Source organism: Periplaneta americana, chromosome 1, assembly GCF_040183065.1.
Source record: "Periplaneta americana isolate PAMFEO1 chromosome 1, P.americana_PAMFEO1_priV1, whole genome shotgun sequence".
Taxonomy (NCBI): Eukaryota; Metazoa; Arthropoda; class Insecta; order Blattodea; family Blattidae; genus Periplaneta; species Periplaneta americana.
The window spans coordinates 216,716,706-216,725,394 of record NC_091117.1 but is presented as its reverse complement, the minus strand read 5'-3'; positions in this window follow the sequence as shown (position 1 = coordinate 216,725,394).

Below are 8,689 nucleotides of genomic sequence, written 5' to 3'. Positions count from 1 at the left end.
CTAGGAATTAAATGTTGTTTGTACGTATTATTTCCAAAAGAAATTTATAAAATATCAAATGTGCGTAGAAAACGAAATATGATTTTCTGAAATTATTTTAGGTCGAGAACGTGCAGATCTAGAAAGTAATCTTGATAAACGCCAGAATATTCAAGAAAATAAATGTAGACAATGTGATGGAATATTATTGGCTAGTTACACAATTTCTCGCCTGTGATTTAAATCAATTAAATTATGGAGAAATAGTAAAGAGGTTTATGATTAAAGCTGCCGAATTAATTTGCCAAATTGAATAAAAGTTTTCGAGTCTCTCACGTTAACCAAGCGCTTTCCTAATAATTCGCCACTGACCGCCTTAGCGATTACGATAAGGTGACGCAGGTCACAGCAGTTTATATTTCCCATCCTACTCTGCAGTCTCCTCTCCTAGTAAACAAACTATTTCAAATCGAGTGCCTCACGTAACCGAAAATTGTGCCCATGTATGCCTTAGACCTCTCGGCTATCGAGACGAGTTGGTGATGAAAGCGAAAATGGATCTACTTATGTGCAAGGGACTGCCATTAACGTATTGCAGAAATGCAATGTGCGGGGGACAATGACCTAAGAACGTGGGTAGAAAGACGTGTACTTCTTCTTGAAATTGAGCAGGGAGAATTTAGAGGTGGGTAAGATCAGGTATTGTGAGGAGCATGGACTACTTGCTAGTCATTACAAGTGTCCGACCTGTGGTAAAAACATGAAATCAGCGCCAAAAAACGACGTTAGTGATTGTGTACGAGGTTTGTGTGTGTGTGTGTGTGTGTGTGTGTGTTACTTCGAGGAAAATACGTGAGTGTGTTGTGTTGTGTCCAATGAACATTAAATTCAGTGGCGGCTCGTGCCTTTCTTGGATGGGTGTTCACAAAAAAAATATGAGTAATGAACACACTGATATATTCTCGTATAGCTGAGTCACACGTCAGAGATAAACCAGTTCTAATATGCATGTACCAAATCTACGCATATAAACCAAAATTAAAACCATTAAACAAGAGTAGAGTAAAATTAATTCATAGGACTCATCTTCACTGCTGTTGTAGATGGTGTTGAAGATCTGGATTTATTTGTAGAAAAACTCCACGCGCCTAGTTTTGAGAGATGCAAACTTACCAATAACTTTATTATTGAAGTCTCTAATGTCGTTAACAAGTTTTTTTCCTCTGCCAACATAGCCAATGTACTTAATCGGTCTTCTGTCATGGTGCGGAGGAACGTTTTAATCTTCTTTTAATTTAACACACAATTTTACACACGTCCGTATCCAAACTTCAAGTGTTACTGTTTCAACCTTCAATACGTACCATTGCAGCTTGTATTTTCCTTACTTTGCTGAACAAAAGACAACAGAATCAGCTCCTGCGCGTAACGGTATTTTGAAAAGAAAGAGTAAAGAGAGAAAACGAGGAAAGAGGGAGAAAGGAACAGAATGCCAGACCCAAGAGAGATGGAGCATCTCTCTTTCTCTGTCACTAGCACGTTAAGACCTGTGCGAGCAGAGCTATTGTAACCATTGTAACAAACCAGAAAATATTCTCGCTTCAGGCTATTTCACCCTGCTAGAGAAAAATTGTGCCAACTGCTGTCAACCTGTCCAATGGAGATTTAAAGACACACGAACAGGACATTCTCTCGAGACGAAAAATGTGGGAACGTCATTCCACATTGGAAAGTAATAGATGATGTAATAATATTAATACAGTAATATGTATGATTATTGTTGGTTTTTATGGTGTTCACGTGCTCCTGGGCTCATATAGAGAAACCGCCGCTGATTAAATTTGAAATACATGCGAGGCGGTAGGCAGTGATCCATTGGAGTGGGGGCAGACAGTAGAGAGCGTGAGTAGCTGCTGTGTGGTGAGCGAGGTGCTGAGCGGCGAGGGTGGGGATAACTTCCCCTACTGGCGTTCACTATATTGCGATTTATACATTAGTTATTATAATAAATTAACGACGAACATTGGGGTCAAACTTATGTTCGGTAATGATGCATTTTAGGCACAGTTATTTTTCTTGTTTAGAAAAAACCTAAGTCTCTGTGAATTATTTACGATTTTCCAAATTTAAAAAAATATCGGACTTCACTCAACCTTCAAGAGTTATTATTATACCTTTCGGTACTTTATAGCAAGAAACTTAGCCAGAAAATAGATCAGTCAATCTTCTTAATGTATCCAGCTGTTTGTTGACAACATAAAGTCCACTGTAGTCTATTCAGTTGTTGTTTTTCACGAGAAATGAGGGGTATTTTGATTGGTGTTCATTATAGATGCCTGTTGCTAGTAGCCAGAGTTGGGGTGTAGTCAATATATACTGCAGGGCTGTGTCTTCTGCAACTGTACTGATGATTTTACGAGGGGGATCCAGGAAATAACGACTGTTTTGTTGTAATAATTAAAAAAAAAAAATATTTATTTGAAAAAAGAAAGTCTGTTACATAACTGAAGCTTCCTTTACTTCTCTACATAATCACCACCTACATTTAAACATTTGTCGTATCTGTTCACTAGCTTTAGAATTCCCGTGTTATACTCCTCTGCCGCCAGTTCATTAAGCCAGGTGTTCACTGTCTTCTTCAACTCTTCATCACTTCCAAAACGCGTACCATCCAGAAAGTCTTTCAGCTTAGTGAAAAGGTGAAAATCGCTAGGAGCAAGGTCTGGACTATAGGGCGGATGATCAAAGATTTCCCAACCGAATTGATCCAGCAATTCTCGAGTTGAAGCAGCAGTGTGCAGGCGGGCGTTGTCGTGAAGAAGCACAACTCCTCTCGAAAGCATTCCTCGCCTCTTGTTTTGGATGGCTCGCCGTAGTTTTCGTAAAGTCTCACAATAATGATTTGCATTGATCGTAGTGCCTTTTGGCATGAAATCCAGCAAAAGAACACCTTTGCGATCCCAAAAGACAGTAGCCATGACTTTTTGTGTTGAGAGAGTCTGTTTGAATTTTCTCGGTTTCTTGGGTGATGAGGGATGATGCCACTGACGTGATTGGCGCTTGGTCTCTGCGGTGTTGTGAGACACCCAAGTCTCATCACCAGTCACAATTTGATCAAGAAAGGCGTCTCCATCTGTGTGATATCGCATCAAGAATGTCAATGCTGAGGCCATTCTCTGAGTTTTATGTTGGTCACTCAGTTGCCGTGGAACCCATCGTGCACAGATTTTGTGGTAGCCAAGATGTTGTGATACAATTTCACCAAGCAAAGAACGAGAAATGTCAGGAAAGGCAATATGCAATTCGTCAAGTGATGTGCGCCTGTCTTGCAAGATTCTGTCGTTCACTTTAGTCTTCAGGTCTTCTGTGATGAGTGATGGACATCCGGGTCGAGTTTCATCGTGGACATTTGTTCGCCCATTGTTGAACATTTCACACCATTTTTCACATTTCTTTCATTCATTACAGTATCACCATACACTTCTTTCAATTGCCGGTAAATTTCTGCAGGTTTGAAATGTCGGGCATTCAAAAATCGAATCACACTCCTCACCTCACAGTCGCCGGGATTATCAATCGCGTCGTTCATTTTGAAGTAACACAAAATGCACAATGGCGACTTGTTTCAACCAGTACTCACAACATTATGAGAACACATGTTAAGGAAGCCAGTTGACCTTCAAACAAGGAAGGGGAGTCAGCTGCATGGCGGGTATGCGCGAACGGTCGTTATTTCCTGGATCCCCCTCGTAATTTACTTCTTTTGTGGTTTATGGATGGACAGTATAGAGGAATGTGTTCCAGATCTTCATCGTGATTATTACACCACAAACAAGTAGGATTATCAGAAATGTGAAATCAGTGTAGGTATAATTGAGTGATAATGTGACTTGTTCTGGCTCTTGTTAAAAATGTTTGAACATGTGTGGGCAAGTTTTTGTACATTTCCAGGTCATTTGGTTTCTTTTGTACAGGCTGTAAAATTGTGGTATACCTGGAAATGAGAAAGTCGATAATATTGCAAAACAGGCAACATATTTGCAACCAAGACATCTTCAAGTGATATCTCTATCCAGTGCTTTTGCTTCAGTAAACAAACCTATGTATCAACAATTGGCTCTCTTCTGACAAAGGAAAAATTTTACAGCCAGAAAACAGATGAAACACTTGTTCTGGACATGACGTCCAAAAATATCCTTATAAAAATATAAAATGCTAATATATTTCATAACATACAGCTATAATATTACATACAGATTACACTAACAAAGTGAAAATTTTCACTCTGGTCTATCCAATTTTAAACAACAGTTTTGTTAATAGATTGCTGCGAATACATCGTTGACATGAATTTTCATTACTTTCAGTGGCTTGACTCCATCATAATCCACACCTATGGAGTGACAGTCAGTGAATCTGGCCAAGAAACCAGGTGGCCCTGGTTCGAATTCCGGTTGGGGCAAGTTACCTGGTTGAGGTTTTTACCGGGCTTTTCCCTCAACCCAACAAGAGCAAATGCTGGGTAACTTTCAGTGTTGGCATTATCACTTTCATTTCATTCAGATGCTAAACTAACCTGAGGTGTAGATACAACATCGTAAAATAAATCCATCATAATTACAGTAAAACCTCGATAAGACATGCTCGCTTATTACGCTATCCCGTGTAATACGCTGTTTTTGTCCGGTCCCTGCACATTTCATATATAACGCCTTTATAAAATACCCCATTTGTTGTGCTCAAATCCCGCATAATACGCTGTTTTTGTGGAATATTTTCGATGTAATTTTCAGGAATGTACTGTAACAGCAATGAAACATCTTGATCACTGAACTCACTGGTGCCATTAACCTGAAAAGTATTGGTATTCAACCCTTTACCTGCGCATTCAAACCTTCATACTTCATACCTTAGTATACCCCACCCTCTTGTTACGCTCTCTTATTCGACTCCTTATCTGTGTGGTTAAAGCCTACATACAGTTACAACACCTCACCCTCTTCCTAACCCTCTCTTTCAAAAACATTCCTCACTTGGCCATAATAAAATTCTGGAAATTTTTTGCTGGGCAGTTTGTTGTCCTTTTGTGTATTGAAGTGTCTGTGAATGTGATTACAATGAGTGTTAAACGAAAAGCCCTTTCAGTGTCGGAAAAATTGGAAATCTTACGAAAGTACGATGAGAACAATACTCTTACTCAGAAACAACTCCCTGATGCATTAGGAATCCCATCATCAACATTAAGAACGATAATAAAGAATCGCGACTCAATCACTACAGCTGCGATGTCGGGAGGATGTAATCGCAGAAACTGAAGTGTGGTAAACATGACTTGGAGAACACGCACACGGCAAACAACTATAAATGTTTTTTTTTTTTTCGAAAGAATTAAGTACAGAACATAATGTACAGACGTGGACAAATTATTAACAAAATTGACGATTTTTATGATAATTCTGTTTACAAAATTTGATTTTTCAATTTAGACTACAGTTGACAATTTTGCATATTTCCATCATTACAGTAGACAGAAATATGCAGAAACGTCAACTGTAGTTTAAATTGAAGAGTCAAGTTTTGTAAAAATATATAATAAAAATCTTCAATTTTGCTAACAATTTGTAAATTATCAAAAATGTCAACTGCATTGAAGAGTCAAATTTTGTAAAAATATAAAACAAAAATCTTCAGTTTTGCTAATAATTTGGAAATATCCAAAATGTCAACTGTAGTCCAAATTGAAGAATCGAATTTTGTAAAAATATACAATAAAAACCTTCAGTTTTGCTAATAATTTGTAAATATCCAAAAATATCAAATATAGTCCAAATTGAGGAGTTAAATTTTGAAAAATATACAATACAAATCTTCAATTTTGCTAATAATTTAGAAATACACAAAAATATCAACTGTAGTCTAAATTGAAGAATCATATTTTGTAAAAATATATAATAAAAATCTTCAATTTTGCTAATAATTTGTCCACGTCTGTAAATGTCTTTGACGTACAGTACAATAATTACATAATATTGTATTACCTTTCATGTATCATGTATTTCAACAAAGAAAAATGCTAATAGATACTGTATATGTCAAAATTAGTATACCTTCCTAATATGCGGTCCTGGTTAATACGCGTTTTACACCCGGTCCCTTGAACAGTGTCTTATCGGGGTTTAACTGTAATTTTTTTATGCTGTATTATTCTTAAGTTTCAGGACTACGAATGCACTGTATTGTGACCATATTTTATTTAAACACAATATTTATCCCTTTGATTTCTGATGATTCAAGTGTAGCGAATGCTTCTGCAGAACAACAATAGTTGTTTGTAATCTTTGTTGCTCTTAGAGCTTTCCATTCTTGCCTCATCACTGTTCTTCCCAATCCATCTACAGCACACTTGCCACTACCAAACAAACTCCATGTGCAGTTAACATTGCACCTAAAATTTATGGTTATCATTTATTATTATTGTATCTCCAATGGGAGTTAGCCCTATTTTACATATGTATGCTAGGGATGTATGTATGTATTTATTAACACTACAATTGGGTATACGGGCGGCCGGGTAGCTCAGTTGGTAGAGCAGCTGGCTACGGACTGGAAGGTCCGGGGTTCGATCCCAGGTGGTGACAGGATTTTTTCTCGTTGCCAAACTTTCAGAACGGCCCCGAGGTTCACTCAGCCTCCTATAAAATTGAGTACCGGGTCTTTCCCGGGGGTAAAAGGCGGTCAGAGCGTGGTGCCGACCACACCACCTCATTCTAGTGCCGAGGTCATGGAAAGCATGGAGCTCTACCTCCATGCCCCCCAAATGCCTTCATGGCATGTTACGGGGATACCTTTACCTTTTTTACCTTTTACAATTGGGTATACACCCGATGGCAGTGATATATAATATACAATAATTACAATTACATGACATAAAATAAAATAAACCTAAATGAAATAAAATAAAATAAACGTAAATCTATAAATAGTAGATGCAATAAACCTAGGACTATAATTAAAAACTATTCTATAATAACGCCTACGATAAGCAAAAGTAAATCTGACTTAAGTACTTCTATTTCACCCACCTATTACCAATTTCAATAATTACATATCACCTTAATTAATTACATATCATCTTAATTAATTACATATCAACTAAATTACGTATCTTAATTCATTACATATCAACTTAATTATTTTACATATCAACTTATTAATTACATATCAATTCAATTAAGTACATGACACAACTTAAATAATTACACTGCACCTCCGATTACATTTTCAGTCTAATCTTCTCAACCTTTCCTTAAATGTATTGATTTTAAGAGGACTACCCTGAAAGATTACCGCAGGTAAGCTGTTCCAGTCTACTATTGTGCGGTTAACAAAAGAAAATTTTGCCACGTCCGTTCTTTGTTTTCTACATTTAAACTTCCTAATATGATCAGCCCTTCCTAAGTATGATGGTGTTGTTAATCTAGCATTGATAGTTTTACACAAAAAAAAAGATAAGCATAAGCATAAAGAGAAATGGAAAAGAAAAAAAGATTAGTTTACGCAATGTAAACAAAACATCAAAACATAAACAATCCGTAAATTAGGCATTGCGATTGCAGAGCAAACATCAGGCATCAATTTCAGACATTCAAAAACAGTAACAAACACACATACGTAACACTTCCCAAAAGCCGCCCTCCACAACACAAATATGCAGCTTTCCGTACCATACATCACAAATTAATACACAATAATTACACAGACACAATCAAACTATAATCAAGACATTGCGACGACATCAAGCATCCCATAACTATGACTCATATACATAACAAATCAAGCATCCGTTACAACACATACACTTCAACATAGCCACCATACTTTTAATTTGGCTCCAAGAAGAATAAATAGGACATTGTTACTAATTACTATTATTTTCTACAAGGTCTTAAATACATCTGTAATAAATCTGTGAAATTCCTTTAAGCAACATTGTTATTGGTGGTGAGAAAGTTGTATCGCACATGCTAAGATGGGTTTTTAGCTGGTATCTCTTGTGTTCTTGTAGTGGACACTCGAATAACAGGTGGTCGACTGTTTGTGTGGGGTGTTCACAGGAACATGAAGAGCTATTTGGGTTGTCAATTTTGAAACGTTCAAAATATGAATTAAATGTTCCGTGTCCAGTCATAAATTGCGTGGATATGTATGATGGTTCATAATTCTTTACGGTTAATCTATCTTCAACTGTGGGAAAATATAGTGTTTTTGTGATTTGGCCATTTGTACTATTTAACCACATTGCATTCCAGTCATTTAACATGTCAACCTTCATTTCCATTTTAATATAAGAGAGGGGTTGTTTAGAGTATGTGTGTTCTGTTTCCGAATTTGCGGCTCTCTGGCTAGATGATCTGCTCTTTCGTTTCCTGCGTTCCCTACATGACCACGTACCCAATCGAAACATACATGTTGCTTACATAGTAACAAAGTTTCCCTAATACCAACCGCAATTGTTTATTGTTAATAAAATAACATGGACAAAAATACAATCTTAGTACTTCCCTGAAGGAGTAAAAAACTCGTGCTCAGGGAGATATCTAAACACAAAGATAATTATTTGACACAAACTGGGTCAAGAAAAAAAAATTACAGGAATAAATTAAATTTAAAAATACAATTTCAATTTTAACAATTTAAGTCATACAAATGC